The sequence below is a fragment of the Quercus suber genome, unplaced genomic scaffold (genome assembly GCF_002906115.3).
Source record: "Quercus suber isolate HL8 unplaced genomic scaffold, Cork oak 2.0 scaffold_165, whole genome shotgun sequence".
NCBI lineage: Eukaryota > Viridiplantae > Streptophyta > Magnoliopsida > Fagales > Fagaceae > Quercus > Quercus suber.
Window position 1 is genome coordinate 1,061,814 of NW_027069626.1, and position 6,673 is coordinate 1,068,486.

The window sequence follows — 6,673 nt, forward strand, 5'->3', positions numbered from 1 at the left end:
TTCAATGGGCTGAAAGTTGTAGCAAGGGCCTACGAAAAATGAACACACTATCAAAGGAGACCGGGGTGGACCGGCCTAAGACCCTCTGATGACTAAGTTAGTTTCTCGCAAGAATGGAATTTTAACTGTATTGGAGTAAAATATCAGAATGTTCTTACCTTTGCTTGATTTGGACCGGTCCTTATATAGAGAACCTTGGAGCAGTTATTTGGTTTACTAACTTCCCCAAGATTCGTGGAAGTTTGAAATTCCAGAAATAACTTCCTCAACGGTTATAGAAGTTGCAACCACTAATGGAAGTTACATACTTAGGAGAAATTGGTGGCGATGAACACGGGTTGATTAACTACTCCAGAATTTGTCAAGTGTTATATGGTCGTCCATGTGCTTTGCCCATGGACGACTCCTTATGTATAAACTGATGTTGTGTAAGAACATTCTGATATGTCGAAGAATTTGTTCTGTCTATGTTCATGCATACTCTTGTGTTGTGTATGTGTGCATAGCCAGTCTTCATGCGTATGCATCCACTCTTCATGCGTATGCGTCCGTGTTCATCAATTTATATGGACGCATGCCCTAACATGTGTATGCATGTAGGAACCCTACGTACATATACACAGGTTCTGAGTATGCATGTTGGTACACAGAAACTCCAATTTTGTCCAACTTGAATTCTTTTCACTTATTTCTCTTATCCAGTATAATTCTCATCCTCTTGTTCTCATCTTTTACAGGTCCTAACATCTTTCACAGGTAGGGGCAGTACTAGCCGTATCTTTTCATGGTACAAGGCCTTGACAAAAGATACGAAGTCCATGGTGCGTGGCTAGCTTCAAGCCCATCATGCGTTTGCTTCCAAAGGGTGTTGCCAGCAATATCCTAGTGCAGGCACTAGTTGAGAGGTAGTGGGATACTACCCACACCTTTTATGTTGTTGAGAGGGAGATGACGGTGACGCCCTATGAGTTCCTCTAGATGACTGGCCTGAGATCCGATGGGCCCATCATTGATTTAAAGGGTAAGTAAGGTATTCAGCTAGGCATAGATCTACTAGAGCGTAGGTACTCGAGTGAGCATGTCCGTTACTTTGACCTAGAGATGGACTACAGACCTTTTTCTCAAACAACGCCTGATGATTGCGCTTGGATGGCTAGGGTGTTCTTGTTGTTTCTGCTAGGGGCATATCTCTTTACTAATGGAGTGCAAACGGTGTCTTTGAGGTGGCTCACTCTCTTCCATAACTTCGAGCATGCGCAGGAGGTGAACTAGAGCCAGGCTTGTCTCGTCTACCTTTATTTGGCTATGGACACACTCAGTCAGGGGACTCTGTGCTAGCTAGTGGGGCGTTGAAAGCTCCCTGAGGTTAGACGTTTCTCCTTTTCTCATGTAGTTTCACAAGTTGTACTTTGTACTCTTTTAAATTATATTTATTCATATGCCATCTAGGTCTACAAAATTGCATTTCATGCTCTTTACAAACTATATCCATGCTCTATCTTGTAAACTATGTTTACAAAATTGCATTTCATGCTTTTTACGAACTGTATCCATGCTCTATCTTGCAAACTATCATCTGTATTCTTGCAAACTATCATCTGTTGTCTGTTTCTCTTGCAAACTATCATCTTGCAAATTGTTCTATGCTTTCTGCTTGCAAATTGTCATCTTGCAAACTATCATCTTATAAACTGCTGTTTGTTTCTCTCGCAAACTATCATCTTGCAAACTGTTATTTGTATTCTTTTTCCTTGCAGCATTGGGCCTTAAACTATGGCCTCATTGCCTGTGGCACAGATGGGACCTGAAGAACTTCCCTTCAGTCCGGGCCCATCTCAACAGCCTCACCTCAGAAGATGTGAATGAAATTCTTTTTTCCTAGTTGTCCTTGCATGTTTTAGAGGGTTTCTTTCTAACCATGAGTGATGGAAATAAATGTGAACGCAGCAGAAAAATAACGGATCTACATCGTTCGAAATTGACAACATGAGTTAAGTAAATTTCAGAATTTGAGAACAAGAGAGGGTACCTTGAAGCGGTGAATTTCAAAACTGAAGATTGAAACACTTAGGAATACTTTTAATCTTCACTCCAATTCCACTAACGCCCAAGAAGTGTGGACTCTCAATTGGTTACAAAGGGATGGTTAGATAGTGACATACACTCACTTCCACACCATTACAATGTTGTTTTTCTCACTTACCAAATTTTGTACGTTTTTCCCTTTGTATCTAACCAATTATCTAATTGGGCTGGCCTTTTGGGCCTTTCCAATTGGGCTTAAGTGTGTGGCTTGGAGTGGGACCAAAAGGGACCAATAAGATATTAGCTCCATTGGGCTTTGGGCTTTTCTGTCAACTCTTGACAAGTCCAAAGTTACCATTAACTATATTTAATACCACTATATAAATATAGTTACACTCTAGGCCTTATTTATAAATTATATTCCAAGACTTTATTATACATGCAACCCCTTCATAAAATATTTGTAATAATACAAAGTCATTAATGTAGACTGCCACTTTGTAAATTACTACATCTTTATCATTGAGTATCCAGTTTAATCCTTTAATGTTATTTATTATATATTTATGAAATCCATTTCTATAAATATATACTTTAGTTTTACTAAAGTGGTTAGACCTAACTCTCTGAATAATAAGCTCATTAAACTTATCTCAAGGGAATACTTTACATCTCCGTTAAGAGATTATGAATTCTATCTTGAGAATAAATGTTCCATCAACACTAAATGTGGCTGCTCAACATACTGAGGTTTTGACCATTACTATAGATCTTACTCTTGATATATCAAAGTAACCTACACCTCATGATCAGGCCCATTATTCTCTCAGGATTAAGAGTTCATACAAATACAAGTCGTGAGATTTATTATTCATATGACAGTCGTTAGGAAAATAATAAATCTCACAGCGGTCCAGTTCAATATGTCTTAACTTTTAAAACATATTTACACATCAACCAGAAGTCTTCACTTCCATGATCAAGACAAATCATCGTGGTTGATATGTTATAGTCTTCGCAGATGAAATGCCCAATTTCATCACCGACTACGAACTATAATTCTGAGTTTACAAAGAACTTGTGATTTATATCTTCTGTGACTTTTCACATAAATCACATACTATGTATCTCATGGACTAAATGACAATGTCTGAATATTCATGTTACCATTATTTCAGATAATAATAAAACAACTTTATTAAACATAATATTAAGTCATACATAATGTCATACACAGTGTCAAACTTAATATCATACATAGCATCATACAATAGGATTTACGGGCACTAATCCTAACGATCTCCCACTTGCCCTAAAGACTATTGTGCACTAATCTAACTCCCATTCTCTCCAAATGTGACTCGAAAGTCCTTTGAGACAAGGTTTTAGTAAATGGATCTGCTAGATTATTTGCACTTTCAATCTTTGCTACCACCACANGGTACAGTATTGACTTCCTTGGTTTGAATTCATAGATGTAAAGATTACAACAAAAAAAAAAAAAAAAAAAAAAAAAAAAAAAAAAAAAACAATTTATGCTAATACAATTTATGCAATACTAATGTATAATAAATTATGAAAAGGCAACAAACAACAAAATTACAACTTCCAATGTTCAAAACCTTACATGACATAGAAGCATTAACTCGATTTCTTTTCACTCTGCTGCAAAATATGAAACAACAAATACCAACATACGAAACAGAAAATTGGTTTACAGAAAGTTTTTTAAAAACAATGCAAAAAGTTATTCAAAATAGTGCAGATTTTATAAAAGAGAGTGAAGAAGAGAACTTTAGGGTCCGTTTGGATAGAGGGAGGAAGAAGGGAAAGTGGAGGGGAGTAGAGTAAAGTAGGCTAAAAATAGACTAATTTTGAGCCAAATTTACTCTACTCTACTCTACTCTCCTTCCCTCCCCCGCAATCCAAACGGACCATTATTCTGTCAAATCCAAAAGCTCAAGGTAAGCCAAAGAAGTTTTTTAATGGGAATGGAGGAAAAATTATTACTTTTTTAATTCTCTTTTATTTTTTGCATTTTGAGTAGTGTTATAATCACAACATTTTCACAAAAATTTCACAGCACAGCTTAGGTGGCAAGATGTTAATGATTCTTATTTGAGTCCACTATTAATATCACTTTTTACTTAACACTTGACATCTAGACTTTTTTGTAAAATTGTTCGTAAAAATATTGTGTCTATATTTATTCTTTTTATGAAAAGTCATACTTATAAAATTTATGGAAATAAAATCTAGAAATGGGTGCCAATTCGTATATATTCTTAGAAAAAATTAAATTGGAAGGTGTTGATTCCCTTTTTTTTAAAACAAAGGGTCCAACAGCAAAATAAGCCCAACAATAGAGAAGGTGAGGAAGGAAAAACAGTAAAGGAATAAAAAAACAAGCTTAGTAGGTTGAAATGGCAGGATTAATGGCCAGTAGGACCACAAGAACAAAAAAAGAGGTAAAGAATAAGTAAATGAGCTGAGGAAGCTCAAAAAATGAAGTAGTAAGCCCACTGGAATAAAAAAAGGTAAATAAGAAGTAAATGGGTCGAGGAAGCCCGAGAAATGAATTAGTAAACTCAATGGGTTGGCTTAAAGGCTAATAAGCTTAAAAAGTAATAAGAGGTAAAGATATGGTAATTGAGCCAAAGAAGCCCAAAGAATTTAGCAAAAAGCCCATGGGAGTAAAAGAAGTAAAAAGGAAGTAAACGGGTCGAGGAAGCTCGAGGAATGAAATAGTGAAATGGGCTGGCACAACAGGAATGTTGGCCAACAAAGCCCAAAAGAGGTAAAGATGTGAAAAGTGGGCCAAGGAAGCCTTGAGCAAAAGATTAATGAAGAAGTGGGCTGGCACAGTAGGAGTATTAGCCTGCAAGCCCATGGAATAACAAGAAATGAAAGGAGAGGTAAGGCTATAGCAGACACGATGAAGTGATATGATAGGTTCAATAGCCAAAAGGCCCACGGACACAAAAAAGGAAAACACGAGATCAACAAGAAGATGAGGGCTTTTTGCCCAAGCAATGCCTAGTCCAAGAAGGGGTGAAAGGCAGAGAACATGAGCCTAAAAGCCCACACATCCTTCACGCCACAAAAGATAAACACCAACTAGCACATACAGTAGAATCAAACAAATGCGGAGGTAGTAGAAATGGTGTGAAGGCCAGAAAGAAACAAATTTAGATGGAGTGGAGCATTCATAGGGCCAGGGCACTACCTACTTGTACCCAGCCAATACATGGGAGGTGGGCCACATGTCAAGGCTTTCAAAGGGTATAGTTCGGCAATGGGGAGAAAATTTTGGTCTATTCTGGGGTTCCCGCTCAAGCTTCTTTGGGAGAGATATCTTGCTAGGATGGCATCTCACCCAAAAGAGGTAAGTATGGGCTAGGACCACTTGATGCATGACATAGAGGTAGGTAATGAAGAGGCTTATTCCTTATCCGGATGAGGGAAGTGAAAAACAGAGAGAGGTAAGAAACAAGACAAGCAATTTTTTCTGGGAATGGAGAGTGGTGCAACCAACACATTCAAAGCAATGGTAGTGGCTGAGCAGCTAGGAAGCCAATAGGTAGTCCTAGAAGGACACCTATAAGGAGCCAAAAGTAATTGAAAGGTAAAAATGGTAAATCCCACCACAACAGATAGTATAAAAAAGGGTAGTTGTGAACAATGAAAATAGAGGAGGAAAGGGGGAAAAAACGAAAGGAAGGAGAGGTAGAAAGAAAAAGGAGAAAGAATAGAGAAAAAGAAAGAACATATAGAAACCAGAGAGATATAAGTGGTAGGAATAGAGACATGCATCAATAGATCACCTTTTTTTCTCTCTCTCTCTTGACAGACCCACTCTCTGAGAGATTGAGAATCGAATCTCAAACCATTTAGGTCCTTTTTCCAAAGTGCGTAACTTCTATGGCAAAAGCCTTCCTTAAGGTTACTCATGTTGGAAATTGGCTTCCTTCTTGGACTCACTTTTGCTAAAAAGCTAAGCCTACTTTTCTGGCAGACAAGTTTTCTTTTTGCTATTTGTGCTTATTGGGTGATTAGTTTACCATTCAGTTATTAAGTTGTTTGTGGTGTTATTTCCATTTGTTGTATTATTTTGCTGTAACTTTATTAGCTACTTTCCTTATTGGCGTTAGTCTTATTCATTTTGTTTAGTGTTCTAGTTATTCTGTCATACTATATTCCTGCTATAACATTTGTAACAGTTATTCCTACCATGCCCGTACCATATGCCCAGCCCACAATGCTCCTACCAAAATGCGTCTATATTGGGATGGCCTGACTTATGCACAAGTTGGTCTAAAGTGTAGTCCCATTTAGGTCAGTCACAGCTCTCTTACCTCAGCTCTACGGGCCATAGTGCAGCAGGAAGGATCAAAGCCCAACAACATAAAAAGGCCCACCATAGAAGGGATAATTATTATATTAATATATGCATGTAATAATTTGTTTTTTGAAAAAATTTGGGGGGCCATGGCCCTTTTGGCCCAATGTGGCTCTGCCACTGATTTGGGCTTACCTTTTTTAAATTTTGGGTGCCAACAAGTATACATCATATTGTTTTTCTTTTTTCTTTTTTTCTTTTTTTTTTGAGGGAGAAAATTGAACTTTATTACTGTAAAATATCTGAATT